At 43.4% G+C, this 17869-nt stretch overlaps 1 protein-coding gene across 4 annotated transcripts in view; it reads right to left on the bottom strand.

Annotated features, from left to right (window-relative positions):
- Nucleotides 1–17869, bottom strand: part of TSNARE1 (t-SNARE domain containing 1) — a 337590-nt gene that overhangs the window by 306134 nt on the left and 13587 nt on the right. For 2 of the 4 annotated variants that reach the window (XM_009282164.1, XM_009282163.1), the window contains exon 2: nt 14865–14958. The gene's annotated coding sequence lies outside the window, so the exon portion shown is untranslated. Of the gene's footprint in view, nt 1–4005; nt 4067–14864; nt 14959–17869 lie in introns of those variants that run through there. The other 2 variants (XM_009282165.1, XM_019472824.1) reach the window with 2 other exon arrangements.

Here is a 17869-nt window from a genome sequence, read left to right as displayed (position 1 = left end):
GCACCGAGGTCAGGCTGACAGGCCTGTAGTTCCCTGGATCCTCCTTCTGGCCCTTCTTGTAGACGCACGTCACATTTGCCAACCTCCAGTCAACTGGGACCTCCCCGGTTAGCCAGGACTGCTGATAAAGGATGGAAAGTGGCTTGGTGAGCACTTCCACCAGCTCCCTCAGTACACTTACCATACTGAACAAGAAAGCGCTGCCCATAATAAAACTGTGCTCCTCCATTCAGTATCAGGGCAGCAGGTACTGTACGTACATCTCCAAATAACCATGAAGATCATCAGGTTTTAACACAGAACATCTGCTGAAAATCTCTGAGAAAAAGATATTCAAGCTACCTTGAATCACCTTTACTTAACCTAGGCTGGATGGAAGGCATTCTGATTTTTCCAGATTGATTTTGAAAATCATCAAAAATGGTCCTCTTAACAGCATTCATTTCTCTCCGCGTGCTTTTATGGGGAAATGAACTCTGTAGCCTCCTGAAATGCAGAAATACTCTACTCAGGCTCTTACAGCCCCTTCTCTTTTTTCCCTCCACCAGCCCAGTAATAGCTGCAGCACCTGCACACCATCACCAGGTCACAGTCACATCTGGTACAGATCTGACGACGACAACAAAAAAAAAAAAAAGTAAGAAAAGAGAAAAAGCAATTCCTATTTTCTCTAAGAACTTTCACTCTGCTGTTCACCTCCAACTTGCTATTTTTCTTCCTACAACAAATAAAATGTAACATCATTCTGCTATTTTTGGAAATAGATGTTTTATCCAGAGTGTGGGCAGAGGGAAACAGTTTGTATGCAGATTTTAGGATTATTTAAAGAGGGGAAAAAAATGTAAGGACGTAAGCTAATAAAACAGTGTTATTTGGGAAAAAAAATAAATCTAGAACTATTTTAATTGAAGCACTTCACTTCTGATACCAGCTATTATGAACGCAGATATAATCATTTATTTATCTCATATGCAGCAAGAAAACTTTGGAAAAAAAAAATCACATGGGACATAATCCAACGACAATCTTCCCCATTAACTCGAGAATGATGTTCTATTGAATATTTCAAGCGCGATTACACTGTAACAAAATGGCATCATGCCACGAAGTCCTATAAATTATTCTTTTTCAATACCTCCCTTCCTCGCAAAGATGCCAGGAGGCTGGATAAAAAAAAAGTGCTCCCAGATCAAAGTGAGAGGCACCGAAGAAACGTGAAGGATCCTTCAAATGACTGCGTTTGTCCCAAAGTGGAAAGATGACCTTAACGGTTGGTGTCACAACTTCTAGCCAGGCTCTGGCTTGGCAATTACTGTACCAACAAGATGCTTTCTGCAAAGGAATTAAACTCATAGGGTTTAAGATGACGGTAGCCTGCTCTAAGTCATAACTTTGAATGCCGTTAATGCTGCTGGCTTGATTTTAGAGCTATCAACAGCAGAAAATTTTCCACTGAGTTTCGCCAATGTGGACAAACCATCATGAATAGCAGAGATGAAAGCTCCAAACAGCTCCATGGGTGATGCACGAGCTCAGAGGGACTCCAGGTCCCACGCTCACGACTGGTGAGCTTCGACCGGGAATCCAGACCATCTTTTCTCCGGCCACGACTTCAGTTTAGGAGGAAGCAAACATAAGCAGAATCACAAATATTGTCAAGTCCAGGCAGCAAGACTGTAACACAGCTAATTAAATGCCTCATCAAAGATTTTCTGATCATTCAAAGGATTGGGATGTGCAAGGAAGAGGCTTGCAGAGGTATGAACAGCAGCCAGAGTCCTGAGTAAGCACATCCGAAAGCGGTAAACACTAACATGAATTCAATTTAAATTCCCTGAACGTGTTAGGGAAAAGGGAGAGGAGAAAAAGCCATTATGTGGCCAAGCTCAGCCACGTAACCGAAGTGTTGTGTCTAGGAATCCAGTCTGATTTCTCTACAGTCAAGGGAGGGAGACTGGAGCCTCCCCAAAGGAGCTCCACTGACCATGGAAGGAATCACAGGTCTCCAGTAACTTCCTGAAGCCCCTTGGGACCAGTGTCATCGCTTACCTGAGCCTGACAACAGAAGCGAACACAACTCACCCAGGATCACGGGGGACATCAACTGACGAGCAAAGAAACTGGGCAGCCTGTTTCAATGTTTAACCACTAACAGGTGGTTAAACAACCACTGTTGTGTCTAGGAATCCAGTCTGGCTTCTCCCCAAAGGAGCTCCACTGACCATGGAAGGAATCACAGGTCTCCAGTAACTTCCTGAAGCCCCTTGGGACCAGTGTCATCACTTACCTGAGCCTGACAACAGAAGCGAACACAACTCACGGGGGGACATCAACTGACGAGCAAAGAAGGGGACAACACATCAAGACCCTCACAGCAGCTCATGGACCCCAAATGCCAATTCACTGCCTCCTTGAACATGCAAGTTGATTTTTCAGGAAATTTACTTTGATATATACCATATATACCATATATATATACATTATAATGTAAAATTATAAGGTAAAACTAGTGGTGCAGTGTCATTTGGATCTTGTTCTTTTCAATAGAGAAGGAGCTCACAAAAGTAAAGAGGAGAGATGAGCAGCAAAAATGCTCCTTGCCCTGTGGCGATAGGGGAGAAGGAAGGAGACACACTGAAAGAATGAGCTTGATTTAGAAAGGAGACTGACACCAAACACAGCAGAAACGAACTCAGTAAGGAGCAGTTTAGAGAAGACATCTGGAACCTCTGTGCTTCCTACCACATACCAGAAAAAACAGGAAATCTCCCACAAAAAATGAAAAGCCAGGAAATTCTCAAAAGATAAGTGAAATTTTTTGAGTATTTGAACTGTAGCACAGGTTGTGGAGGCCAAGAACTCAAGCTTCCAAAGGCACAGGGAAGTGCATAACAAGACCAGCCAAAGTTGTCATAACTAAGTTATAACACAAATGCTAAAGCCAGCCGTAATGAAGGTTTCTCCATCAGGAGAAACCCAGGGAGAAATTATCACGTATTTGCATATTAGGACATTACTTTCTCTTCTTTTGAGCACACTACTACTGGTCACCATCCAAAAGAGAGATTCTTGAGCTAAATGAACCCTGTGTCTCACTAGGCAATTCCTAGACTACTTTTAATTAAAGGCACCATTAAGCCTTCAGAGAACCAGATGCCAATTCATGTCAAAAGTTACACAGCTGAATGTGGTCCAATTACACTGCATACAAGACATATACCACATCCCAAACAGATATAATTTTATAGGAAGCTTCTTCCATATCTTACAGTCTTCAGGTCATTCGAAATGCTCTTGCCTGTATTATCCCTTCGTCATTGTTTAGAAAAGAAAAGACCGTCCCTAGTTACCTGCCAGCATGCTTAAGATGGAATAAGTGGCAAATAGAAGAAAAAGCCCATCTAATCACTGATACTGTGGGGAAGCCAATTAAATAATTTAAAAAAAAAAAAAAAAAAAAAAAGAGAATGGAGAAACAATCTCTTCCTCCCCATTTCACACGTTTTTGGGGGTAGGGGAAGGGTGATATTTTGGGCTCCCTTTTTGCATGCTTATACAGGGTCTGTACAGCCAAGTGACTGTACGTTCTTGTGGACTGGTAAATGCCACAAGCCCAGTTCACCCATTCTTGAAAAAGTCTTTTATGAACGATGTAAAAGGGTAAAGTGCTGGGAAAAGGGCTCTCACACAACCTCGTCCAGGTGACAGAACACCCCAAAATATCTTTTGAATTAAGATGTTGATCAAGCTTTCCCTTCTGCATTTAAATGGGAACAAAAAGTCCAAACTACAAATCGACTCAGAAACAGCCATCATGTAAGATACTAAAAATATTGTCATCTAAACACAGGAAGGTCAAAAAATAAATTCTTAACTGCTTTCTCAACATAACGCAGAAAGCAAGTCTATTCTTAAGCATACACCAAGGCCAGTGAATTTGGAAAAAGACAGATGGGAGAATATGCAGGAGAATATGTTCCCCAAATACTTTCACAAATAGGCTACCAAAAGTCAAGAGAGATGTTGTGTCCCAAGAGATGTCGAAGTCACAGGAGATGCATTTCTTGACATTCCCCACCAGGAGATCTTCTGGAAGAGACAGAGAAGTCTTTACTACTTGTTACCATGGCACTGCCTCCAGACACTCATCCTATAGTTTTCCACATTTGCAAACAAAATGGCCAGCCTCCCATGGTCATGGAGTGACAGATGCTACTTTCTCAGCCTTTCCCAGCAATGTGGTGATGATCATCACAAAGAATTACAGTGAAACAAGAACCATCAGTGGTCTATACTGACTTTCCCATTTACTAGTCCCATTCTGCCCTTTCAGCTGCTCCCATAACATGAAGCTGTTGGCCAGCTTCAATCAAATTGGAGAAAAAAAAAAAGAATCTTAGAATCATAGAATCATAGAATGGGTTGGGTTGGAAGGGACCTCTAAAGGTCATCTAGTCCAACCCCCCTGCCGTGGGCAGGGACATCTTCAACTAGATCAGCTTGCTCAGAGCCCTGTCCAACCTGACCTGGAATGTTTCCAGGGATGGGGCATCCACCACCTCTCTGGGCAACCTGGGCCAGTGTTTCACCACCCTCAGCGTAAAAAATTTCTTCCTTCTATCTAGTCTAAATCTACCCCCCTTTAGTTTAAAGCCATTCCCCCTTGTTCTGTCACAACAGGCCCTGCTAAAAAGTTTGCCACCAAATCTTAAAACATAATTATCACCCCAAAAGTTGGGTGAAACATTAAGGGCTGAATCAAGGGAAGAAAGATAAGTGAACACCAGCGTGGAGAATTAGACCAAAACACAACACTTGCAGCAGGTACCCAACACGTGGATTACCGATGAGTAGACAAATGGACGACCAGCCATAGTTGTGATTTCTCTTGTGGTGGGGGTAGCAACTAGAGCTGGCAAGTGGCAGAAGATGTGCCAGGAGGTGAAAGGCACATCTGTAGGAAATCAGGTGTCTTCTGCTTGCTCTTCAGCAGATGGAGGGTGGAGAGCAGATGGAGATCCTCCTTCTGAGGCTTGTATTTTAGACTTTTCTTTTGTTACATCCTGGTTGATGTCCCCACCGACAGCAAGGTCCATCTTGGTGGTGTAGCCAGCAGTAGTGTAGCCAGCCACTAATGTTCCAGCCCTAAAGTCACTTCAGCCACTTGGGTTTCCTCACATATATGTAATCTGACAAGCACCAGAGTATCAGTGTATTGCTGCCCAAAAACCTCCCGTGAGGAGCAGATGTCCCACAACCAGAGGCCTGAAGACTATGTTCTTGCTCCCTAAGTATACAGGGCCCAACCAGCAAATTACACAGTGTGTTTCCAACATAAACATGTCATGCTCTGACAAATGCATCCACCCACATTAGTCTCCCATTTGATCAAGAAATGGGGACCATAATTAAGTAGAACAGGGGACTAACAGAAAGGTGTACTTCAGTTAAAACAATGACTTGATTTTTGTCACTTTACTCCAAAAGCTAGATCTACATCATTCATTGCATGAATTTGCTTTTCTATTTTAAAGATTTTTGCCATCTAACACACAGTCTTGTTTGCAGTCAAGTCAGAGCAAAATGGATGAATGCCAACACAGCTGGATCTCAACAGCCCTTCCACTAAACTGCAGCATAAAAATTGAGTGCCAGAGATTACTAAGAAAAATACAGCAACACACCTGTAGGTTTCCAATCAAAAGTCATCTCATGGAGATGAAAACAATTCCAGGTGCAGGGGAAGCATGCGAAGGCAAGCACGCATGGCAGAGTTTGCATTAGTCCAGTTTCTAACCAAGACACAGCTGCCTTTATTGCAATGACCCTAGTTGGCATTTCCAGTTGTGAGATGGGAACATCAGCTGACGTGAGCACCTTTGCCTACAGTCCCACAAAAGATAGGTTGAAGAAGACAGAGGTCTATCCAAAGCATACGTGAAGGAAAAAAAAAAAAAAATCCATTCTTCTTTCTTTTGCACACATTGAGCTAGCCAAAGCAGTCCATGTTCTCCAGTTTCTACCACCAGTATTTATTTATCACCATCCTCAATTCTGAAAGCAAACTGCAAGTGATAATGCACGATCCTCCTGCAAAACAAAACTGAAATGGATGGAAGGCGAGAGGTATAATTTAAGACAGTTTATATTGCTCATAGTACCAAGAACACTGCATTGAGGCTGCAAGAAAGGTCACTGGTAAATTGAAGTCAGCAGAAGGTAACAGAAAAGTTTACAAACAACATCTCAACAGAAAAAGGAGCTAATTTGGGCACTTAGGGAAAAAAGCAACCAGAGAGCAAGTCTGGGTATGCAGGAGCTTTCCTTACCCCAGACGTGAGCATACTCATCTTCAGAGGCCCAGAACATCCTACGATGAAGAACACGAGATTTGCATTAGTGCCTTCAATAGTAGCACCCAGTGTGACAGGAACCTCCTCCTCGGCAAAGCCATACATACCAACACAGAAGAACAGTTTGGAGTTATCTCCCATCTCGCAGGTGGCTCAGTCCTTTTAGTGCAGAAGTCTTGGTAGCCAGGATCTCCCTCCAGCAAAGTGCAAAGGATTGCTGCCCTGAGCTGGCTAGACTTAAGCTTTCAGCCTTTTTGCAAATGCTACAGAAGATAAGAAATGTAGAGTTCACTTCTTCCCTTCTGAATACTATCATCCGATGAAAACACAGTTTCTCAAGTAAAGGAGAAACTCTTTACGTGGTTTTGTTGGAAGAACAGGATGGAGGTCTGCATTGCATGTCATCATAGAATCATAGAATACCAGGTTGGAAGGGACCTCAAGGATCATCTGGTCCAACCTTTCTTGGCAAAAGCATGGTCTAGACAAGATGGCCCAGCACCCTGTCGAGCCAAATCAGCAGACAACTGACACACAGCACTGTGTCATTGACTTCAGTGGGTTCTTCATGGTCCAAACTCCAGTTGGGAGTTTCATGCTGAGGCCAAAGGAGAGAACAAGAAAATAAGAAGCAGCTTAATCTAACAGGACAGGCTGAATCTCATCCTACTTTCCTTTCTAACTTCGGACCATCCACGTAGACACACGTGCCACAAAACAACTCAGGATCTCTAAAACAGTCACCCTGACCTCACAGAGGTGCTACTTTGCATAATCCGGTTCCTTGACATTACCATTTCTTCAGTTCCACTTCCAGAGGAAGAGAGGGCATGCACCAAGCATCTTGAATGTCAGGCAATTCAGCTATTTTGGATCAGGAAGACTAAGGGAAATGCCCTAAACGTGCAACTTCCAGAACAGTATCTTGAAAAAAGTCACATTCCCCTTCAACTGAAGAGTCTCCAAGGCCGTTTTGTTCGCTCAACACATGTCTTAGCAGTGATAAAACCACACATTTCTACACTGCATAGCACTGAGTACTGCAGAACAACATGTTCACAAAGCCAACAGTGGTTGAGCATCCCTGCTCATGTCCCCTGCAAAATGTTTCCTTCCATGATAACCCCTGCTCCCCTAGTCTGTATCCCCACGACACTTCTGTCACAATCTCTCCACATCCTCCATATATCCATGGATGCTTCCCCTCTGCAGCTTCAAGTCCCATTCATGTCTCAATTTGTTCTCCAAAGCATCTCCCAAGTACCAGAGAGGCAGCAAGCAGCATACACAGGTCATCTAGACCTGGACATGTACTAACTGGTTGACTGGATAATACAAAGAAATAGATAATCACTGAATTTTCCTGTATTTCCCTTGATGACATTGAGATATTAAGTCCTTATGTGCTTCGTGAACATATTCATTGACGGTTGGGTAGAGGAGAAAAGCCCAATCAGTGAACTGTACTCTTTTCTCTGATGTGATTAACTCAGCCAGCCTACTAAAGTGGAAGAGGCAGAAAGACAGCGACAGAAGAAAGCCTTAAAGGAAGTGAGAGATTTCAGACTATCAAAAAAAATTCCACTTCTGAAAACAACTTAATAGCGCTCATCTGTTCTCAATTTCATACCCGTGCCCCAAACACTGTATTTGTATTTAATTTTCTGGTTCACCAAGTAGAAAAATAACCCATTCCTCAGGCTTCCAGCTTTATTTATGCACTTGGTTAGGACTGAGCTGAACACTCAAACCTGTCATTGAAGGTTTCAGGTGCTCCTAGCTCAGGTTTGCACTCACCGTGTAGCAAAGCATCAGCGATGGAGGCTTTACACTCCACATCACAGACAACGGCACTGCCCAGAAGAAACCACCTTCCACCCTACCGCGCCAACCAAGGTTCCACCATGTCCTGATGGCTGGCACTCAGCCTCTTCAGCTGGGGGTGCAAGCAAGATTAATCCAACCCAAGCGAGAGCAGCAAGCTGCCTCATAGGGCTAAGACTACATCTCATCTATCCAAAATCTAAGTCACTTTTTTATTTTTGGTAGAGTTTCATTTTGAATGAATCAGGCCTTCAAACTGGCTCACCACGCAGACACCAGCACACCAATGCTAAAATGTTGGATAAAGGCTGAAGTCCATGGATCCACTTAAAAGAGCGTGGAGCCCTGATTTTATTGGCTTAAAATGATGCAAAAATGCATCTTTGGGCTGCAGCTCTGTGACGCATTAGCTCTGACAAGCAAGATAAGTCAAGACCTCCCCACACTCCTCCTTCCCCACCCCACACCATGGCTGGCTCTCCGCCCTCTTGCTAACAGAGCGGCCAGCAGCTCATGCTGTAAATCAGATCAATGAAACATTCAGCTAAAAATACCAGCCAAAAACTCCTCCATTGCAGGAGAGCCTTTAGTATTACAAATGATGAAAGCTCATTTCTAAAAAAAGCAAGCTGAGTTGAGAGCGATTTCTGAGAAGGTGGCAAAGAAACAGCACCAAGCCCAGCCAGCAGAACAAGGGCTGGGCTGCTCCAAGCATTGCTGGGTCACCAGAATAACCCTGATAGTGGGAAAATGGGTCTCAATACCCCCAGCTAGTGGCTACCTAGATCAAAGATCTTGCCTGGCTCCCATCCTGGACCTGTGTGGGGATGCTGTAGGAGCAGGACGTTCAGAGAATACCACCATGTTCTGCTTGTGAGCTAGTCCTTGGGCATCTCCTTGCCCAGCGGGCTGAGTTATTCCTGCCTTGTGGCTGGGAGCCGGGGGAAGACATTGGGATGCAGCTTCTGGGGTCAAGAAACAGCATCCTTGCCGTGAGCAGAAGCATTTGGCCTGTGGTGCTTACTGAAAGCATGAGAGAACAGAGAAGAGACACTCCTGAGGTTTTTTACAACTATTTTTATGACTGATGCCGGGAAATACGAGGGATTTGAGGGTTGGGGTTTTTTTCCCCCCTTTTCATCTGATCTAAGCACCTTTCATCTACGCACACATTAAGTAAATAACCGGCTGTCTTCATCCTGCAATCCAGATCGCTGTCCCCACGCCTGGACCAGACCAGTGCTTCACTCACAGCAGCCACGGAGGCAGACCAGTGCTTCACTCACAGCAGCCACGTCCATCAGCAGGAGGATCTGCAACAGCCTCTGGCTCACAGCTTCCCCACGGACACCGCAGCATCTCACCTCCTGTTTCCAACACTGGGATGCAATCCCACTACAGTGATTGCGGCTTTTAATGCCTTTTACAAACATCTAATTCACTCCATATTAATCCCTCAGAGCAGCTACTCCTTCATTTTACCCCTGGAGATACCAAGCGAAAATATTTGTCGTGTTAAGCACAAAAACCTACAGCTCTAGGCAGTCATTCAGGACAGAGGAGTTGCTGTTACGCAGTTCTCTGATATAGTACAGCAGTATAACACCGTCCTTGCAATAAAAGTACAGACTGAGCTTCTAAAGATGCCTTTCTAAACTAGATGTTTTAAAGTGAATTTAGGTTTCATGACAAGCTCTTTTTGCTTACTTCTCACTTTTTCTCATCCTTTTTTTTTTGGGGGGGTGTGGGGGGTGTGAGCACGGCCCAGACAGGGGCTGTTCTTTCTCGAGCTCAACATTAAATAAGAGGGACCCAAAAATATATTGAAAATGCACTCTTAAGACATGGCACATGGCGTATTTCAAACAAATGCCAAGCATATTTCAAAAAAATGCAGCTGAAAATCTCCAAAATATCAAAAGCTATTTCAGTAAAGGGTTTTGCTTACTTTAGACATTCATGCAACTTCTAAAAAGTTGAACCTCTTCCAAGTATTTTAACTCAATTGTATGGACAAACTCACCAGCACAGGAAGGTGCAAACAACCCCACGGTCCACATCTCTGTAGTCTTCCCAGGAGGACTCCCCAAATCTGGCTGCGTGGGACATCAGGCTTCCTCAGGACCTACTGCCCTGAAATGTCCTTGCTGTGAGCTGGGCTTTGCTTCCAGCCTCTCAACCGGTTCTGATGCCGATCATCATCTCCTCACTTCCTTTTACTTTCCAGTAAACTTGAAGTTATCCAAGTCAGGAACCAACCTTCTTGTCTTGCACTTGCACGGCTTCCAGCTCACAATACCTATATCCTACAGCAGTGCTCAAACTCAATGATTACCAGCTGGGCCTTCAACAGCAGGACATGTATTTGTGTGGCTCTACTCTGTCTACATGCAGGGAAGAGGTTTCTGATGGGGCGTTAGAGCTCAGTCCCTTCTCCATCATTCCCATGGCACCCTGCCATACACCTCCATCAAGCTCCAGCTTCAGCCCACCATGATGGGATACAGCTTATTATTTTAGGGAAAGCTTTAAGGCACGGTCTTGCAGCTGACTCTTCCAGACCATGTCTAGATATCCTCAGAAATCTTTAGAGCAAACCACGGAGGTGTGCGTTAACACATGCACATCGCTCACATCTCAGCCACAACAGATCACAAATACTGAACAAGACCCGATACACACTATTTCATTTGACCTTTGACTACGACGGAGCCAAAGCAAGGTGATTCCAGCCCATAAATATTCCTGCAGACTAAAGAAGCTCAGACCTCAAACCTTAAAGGTAAGTGTACAACAGCATCGAATCACCCCAGCTGTTTCACCTTAGACAGGAGGGAGGTGTTGACACTGAAGTGATGCTTCGCAATTCAGGCAATCTGTGTTCAATTGCCAGGCTTGCATAAACTCTGTAATGCAGTATTGTGCATCTAGGAGAATTAAAGACAAGGCACAGTCACCTCACCTGCCTCCAAAGCATCCTAGTCCTGCAAAATGCATAGGAAGGACTCTTGGTTTAATGGGGTGTTATTCTGCTTCAGTATAGCACAGCAAGAAAAGGACTTGCATCTTTTTAATTTTTAACCTTCAAGTAGATTAAAAAAAAAACAAAACAAAACCACAGATGTAAAAAGATACAACTATAATCAAGGTGGCAAGAAACTGGCGCCACGTTTATCATTGGAACAGTTTGGGCGTTATCCTGAACCAGTTCATACCATTGATCAAAGCATTTCTTTGCATCAGCCTGCTGCAGTAGGCAGATAAAACATAGCTGCACCGTGTGCATAAACTGTGTTTAGATACATAAATCTTAGCAAAGTGGCTTCTTATTTTGAGGCAAAACCAGAAAGAATTATATGTTGCATTAAATATTTTCTTCTCTGTCCTCTTCTCGACCGTCTGAAAGATCAATTAAAGTGCCTTTCCCTAAAACAGGCTAAGAGAAGCGCTTTCCAAAAATAAATAAATAAATAATGAATCCACTCTTTGCTTTTAATATGATCTCTAAAGAAAACAAGCATAACGACTTAAAGATTCCCACAGTGAAAAAGAAGAAAATGCAGAAGGTTTAATCATCCACTTACGAGGTAACGAAGTAGATTTCTCAAGTTTTACGTCTCCTGCAAAATTTTAAGCATTCATACACAAATATTAGTAACACGTTGCAGCAAGCTGAATAGTTTCCCCTGCCCTCGCACAGGAATACGTGCAAGGCCCTCCCTTGCACTCACATACACACATTTGCCGTTTCCATCACTTTTCTATTTACAAAGAGATTAAAATGGAACTCCAAGCAATCGTGCCATTGATTTTAACGCCTTCCTACCCTTATGAAGGTCTTGCTGTCCTGCATATCAGCAATCTCTCTGTCCAACACTGCAATGTCTGGAAGCATCAGCGCGAGCTCTCTGCACGCTGACCAGTAATGTGACTTACGGTCAAAAGCCTCAGCACTGTGAGAGCATCACTGAGTTCAGCTGGCCTCCCAGTTACCAACCATAATGGGAACTGGAGGAAAAGGGAGAGAGATCATCCCACCAAGCAAACTCAAGACCTACTTTCTTCTCCCTCAGACTGCCCCGTATCATGTCTTTGCAAGGCAAGGGAGGAACTCTTCCCATCAAAAACCCATCTTCTTAGTTTCTAAGGAAGAAGTTTTCTGCGCTGAGGGTGGTGAAGCACTGGCACAGGTTGCCCAGAGAGGTGGTGGATGCCCTATTCCCGGAATCATTCCAGGTCAGGTTGGACGGGGCTCTGAGCAACCTGATCTAGTTGAAGATGTCGCTGCCCTTGTCAAAGGGGTTGGACTAGATGACCTTTTAAAGGTCCCTTCCAACCCAAACCATTCTATGATTCTTAGCTCTCCAGAGAGCAGCAAACCATTACACCATCATGTCAAGATGAACCCGGAGGACCTTTCCAAGGCTGTGTTGTTGGACAGCAATTTGGTGGAATTGTATCTCCTCCTTCCCACAGCATCAGTGAAGCACTCGAGTGCTCTTCTATTTTGCCCAGCCCATGCCAAGACATTGGGCTGACTTCCAGCAACGCAGTCTGGAGAGGAAATCTCAGCTCCAGGCAAAGCTGTCATAGGGGACAATAGTCATCATCACACCCAAATGCAAAAGAGCTGATAGGAGAGAGAAACCACTGCCTTACTCAATTGAAACAGGAGGAAAATAACTTGCAATATTAAAAAAAAAAAACCACCAACCCACAACCAAAAAAAAAAAACAATGCAACAAATGAAAACAAAAGCTAAGAGGCAAATAATTCATTTAGGCAATATGCAGTCCCCATACTCTACCTGAATCATTTAAGTTGAAGGTTCGCGGTTTAATCAGAACCACCATAAAAAGGAAAGCAAGGGTCAGAAGTACAAGATTTATCTTGAGTAAACGAAACAGGTTTCTCGGCAAGGCATTTTCATTTAAAAGAGGAAAAAAATATGTTGCAGTTTGTCAACTGACCAGTAAGGGGAGTCGGTGCCTAGAGCTTTGAGTCAACCACGCATATGCAGTTTTGGGTGGAGAAAACTCAAATAAACAGTTCTGAGGTAGTGACATTGAGAAAACATTGACGACTGCCAGAAGATGCTGGAGGAAGATGGACAGAGAGCACCGTGTCCGGAAAACCCACTAACCTGGAAAGGGAGAGGGTTTGCGAGATACCCCAGTAGGAAAAAAAAGTCATATTTTTGCTTGGAAATGGGTCTTTCTCTCCCTGCAGGGTATAATGGAAAGCACGTGATGGAGAGCACTTGGAAGGAGAAAGGCAAAGGACAAATGAAATCGAGTCAAGATGGAGCTTAGGATAAAAATTAAGGGCTAAATCTCAATGCACTTCTGGGTATGATACTCTGATGGTACCATGTTTCCCAGAAAAGACCTGGGCCAACTCCTCTGGTGGCCCTGAGGAGACATCTAGGAAGGTACCAGATGCCTGGAAGAAGACTTCAGAAGACAAGGGCTAATCAGACTCCTCACCACTGAGCCCCAGCACTAGAAACAAATAGGGAAAACATTAAAAAAAGATTTATTTAAAAAAAAAAAAGCTCAAAATCTGAGTGGGATTTAATAATATTATACAGTATCTAAAGAAAAATGCCAGCAGTAGGAAATCATTAAGCTTTGTATGGGGAATAGCAGCAAAATCACTCCTGCGTCTATAGCCATGCTGGGCTCATCAACAGAAACGGGGCTGCCACCGGCTCCAGGGCCATGGGGAGGAGCACTCAAACGCTTACCTTCCTTTTTCCTCTTAATCTCATTAACCTCCTATTTACTCTGTTGTTGGTGGTTACTCAGGATGTTAATAGGCATACTTTTTGCATATTATTTACTGAATGTTACAAATCTGTTTCACTCTGTATACGAAACGGGGCTGGAACATGCCAATTCTCCCCATGCTACGGAAAACAGAGGTAGAGAAGTAAAATCCTTTTTAAGGACTTGTTTCAAAGATCGTGATTTCTTGAATAAGAATTAAGGGCAAGATAACCAACTGATTCAGAAAAATATATAAAACCCTTTTTTCTAATTCTAGAATACCTTCTAAAGTATTCTATGAAGGAAGAACAGACACACAAACCAAAAATACCCAAGAAAAGACTTATTTCCCACTATTAAGCTGGAGTACATGAAACAACTATTCTAGCCACGATACGAATTATCGTAACGGTATTCCAGGTGGGAAAAACAGATGTAGTTTAACAAAGCTGCCGATAAAAAACTCTAAAGGTTTTACAAATACAGTCCATTACGCCTTGAAAAATGAAACCTTCACTGACCATCTGTTCCTAGCAGAGGGCGCCCATTAACACTCACTTAGACCAGAAAGCCCAACTCAAAGTCAACGCATTGCGAGTGTGGACCATCCCAGAGCTTAATGAATCAGCCAAGTTAGGCAAGATCAGCTGTCAGGGGAAGAATTTGGACGGAGATTGCCCAATAGTAACCAGTTAAAACAAGGAAACCACCGCAAGAGCGGAAGACACCGTCCAGAGGTGAACATCTGCAAGCGTTGAGCCCACAATGTTCCTGCACACCCACTCCAGAGGCTGGGTTCACAAAGCGTAGCATCACCTCCAACGAGTTGAAGGGATATGGAGAAAAACAACCAAAACAAAAGAAAGAACCTGAAACAGGAAGGATTATCAAAGAAAGAACACAGCAAAAAATACCTCACCCACAATTTTATCCCTTCGGGTGGTGGAGACCCTTGTTCGGCACTAGGCAGCAATAGCCCAATGGACCCAAGGCCCGTCTCAGCAGTATCGTCTCTGTTCAGGGAAGAGGGAAAAAAAAATGAAAATCAGAAGTGAAACGTTCATACAGGTTTTTATCTGCTCTGTTTCCCCCAGTCTGAAGTGCAGGCATTCCCAAGACTGATGTTTTAGCTGTATCTTTAGATTCAACTGCCTTTGGGAGTTTTCACATCCTGTGAATTTGTTAAAGAAAAATATATATATTAGGCAAGCTTTGCTTTTGGCCTACACAATATCTCTTGACAACGACACACATAAAAAAACCCCAAAAAACCCCAAACCACTCCTTCCCTTTGATTTCAGGGTGCAAACATTAGGGGATGCCCAGTGAAATACAGCAAGTAATTTTCATTTTCTGCAGTTTGTGATTTCACACAACTGTCATTTCCCCCTGCTTAGTGGTCTCATATTTTATATTCAGTCTTAGCCAGTTAAACAGGACCTGTCGGCATTTTTCCTACAAAAAGAAAGCCCATGCAACTAAAGGGATTGCCGAGCTAGAAGCACACAACTGGGACAACCAAATGGACCCAGCACTGGAAGAGGTCTCAGCACAGAAGAGCAAAACCTTCACTAGGATGGTGTAACACAAAGCTGCACAGAGAATTCATGCCTTTGTAACAGCAGCCAATCTGTTATAAAGCAAAGTTAGCAGAAGACTGAAAAAAACATTATGGTATCTTTATAATTTATTTTGAACTAAAAATATATATAGAGAGGAAAAATTAAATTACTACTTTGGGGAAGATGATTCATACGAGAGTGCATGTGCACATGGATGTCTCTTGTACAAGAGACAAGAAATAACATAGCCATATAGCCAGCTATACAGCTGCAGATTTTAGAACAGCATGCGTAAAGATCCGATAGCTCAGATACCTCACTAACTAGCGTCTCCAGAGTTACTAAACCCCTTTTTTCCTCACACACTTTAGTGACTGATCTTTTTTTTTTTGGTCCCAAATCTGGAAACTAATGCTTCAGAAGGAATTTAACATGCTTTTAATGCCGTTTCTTATGCTTAAAAAAAAAGAAAACAAGAAAAAGAATGGCTTACGCAACTCAGGTAGAGACACTTTTACGCTCTATAAAGTTAAGGACGTGGAAGTAGTACTCCCTTTATACAGTAATTATACCTCAAAGAAAGTGTTTTAATCAAACTGCTGAAAATTTTGGCTAGTTGGTTTGTTTTAAGCAGGAGGAGCATCATCATGAAAGACTCAGCCTTGCAGACATCATCAAAGCCTTCTTATCCCTCCTTCTGATGGGATGGTGGAGAAAGTCAAATGACATGGGATGACACTGGAGTCGGAGAGCAGCAAAGGATGCTGAAGGACCTCCTGCCCCGAGTTTTCATACCCTGAGAAGAACCACACAATTACCTTTTCCTCTGCTTTGATGAACACAATCTATTTCAAGATCCTCAAAACCCAACAGCAGAAGCTCCAACACATGAAAAAAAAAAATCATTAAGAGCTTTTAGGTTAAAGTACAGTAGCCGGCGCCAGCTTTCAGAGACAGGGTAAATAAGTAAGACCTTTAAAATTTAAGATGTTGCTCAGCACCATGTCATGCTACATCACACAACACTTCTTCCTCGTTATTTCTCTGGCCAAAGGTCAAAATTCATCTTCCCAAGAGACAAGCCCTTCCTATAGAGAGCAATGAAACTCCCACATCCAACTACCTCAGGAACAATCCACGTCTCCACCCTGGAGACCTTCCAAACATCAAGACATGCTGCGATTTATCAAGAGGCAGCCTCCCCTCTTCATAATCACCGTACAGTGACACACGAAGCGCGTGCATTGTCACCACAGAGATGTAGGAACCCTTGTACAAATCCTATTGCTCCTGTAACACATCTAAGGGGGCATCGATATGAAGTACCACTGTCTACTGGTTCACATCTACACATTGGCAACTAAACAGAAAGTCTACGTATCAACATTCAACAGTCTTGGGAGTGTTTTTTCTGGGTTTTGTGGGTTTGTTTTGTTTTTTTGAAATCCATTAGAAAAATGTAAAAGCAGAGGTAACTGTTTGGTGTACAGCTAAAATATGCACCAACCTGCTCTAGTGCCAGGACTGCATTTTCTCCTTCTCTGATGCATGCCACATCTCAGCGCATTCGGAGGTCCCGCTAAGGGCAAGCAGCAGAGGATCCCTCCAGCCCTGCCATCACGTCCCCGGAAAAGTCACTCCTTGACCACTGGTATCGCTTTCCATGTGCTACCAAGTTCCCATAATTCATAAAAAGAGCAAAACTAAATTGAGTTATAGAGAGCAATGCTGACAGCTACAGTTAACTATTTTCATTTGATCGATTACTCCTTCCATTTGTAAAAAATAACCCTAATATCCGTGTGATTCAGTGCAACTTAAGCTGGGGGAAAAAAGTCAGGAATGTTGCCTCTAGCAATCTCACGTGGAGCAATCCTGCTCCAAATGAAAACAGCATCATTTGTCCAGCACACAGAGTCCAGCACTGAAATCTCAGGATGCTCACAGCTCCTAAGGTCAGAGTTTCGATCACCTTCATGTGATGAACACTTGGGTCAAGTGTTTTTAAACTGCCTCTGCTAACAAAACCAGTAAACATTTTAATTGTTCAGAACAAGCTAAGCCACAACACATCCCATCCTGCCAAGCAGGGATTCAGGTCCGTAAGCGTGGAGACCTGGTGGCCCAGTTTTACAGAAGTATCAGTATTATAGAATCATAGAATCATTTAGGTTGGAGAAGACCTTAAGATCATGAAGTCCAACCGTGAACCTAACACTGCCAAGTCCACCACCAAACCATGTCCCTAAGCACCATGTCTACATATCTTCTAAATACCTCCAGGGATGGGGACTCCACCACTGCCCTGGGCAGCCTGGTCCAGTGCTTGACAACCCTTTCAGTGAAGAGATTTTTCCTCACG

This window comes from Aptenodytes forsteri, unplaced genomic scaffold (genome assembly GCF_000699145.1).
Source record: "Aptenodytes forsteri isolate BGI_AS27 unplaced genomic scaffold, ASM69914v1 Scaffold260, whole genome shotgun sequence".
NCBI lineage: Eukaryota > Metazoa > Chordata > Aves > Sphenisciformes > Spheniscidae > Aptenodytes > Aptenodytes forsteri.
This window is presented reverse-complemented; position numbering and strand designations above follow the sequence as displayed.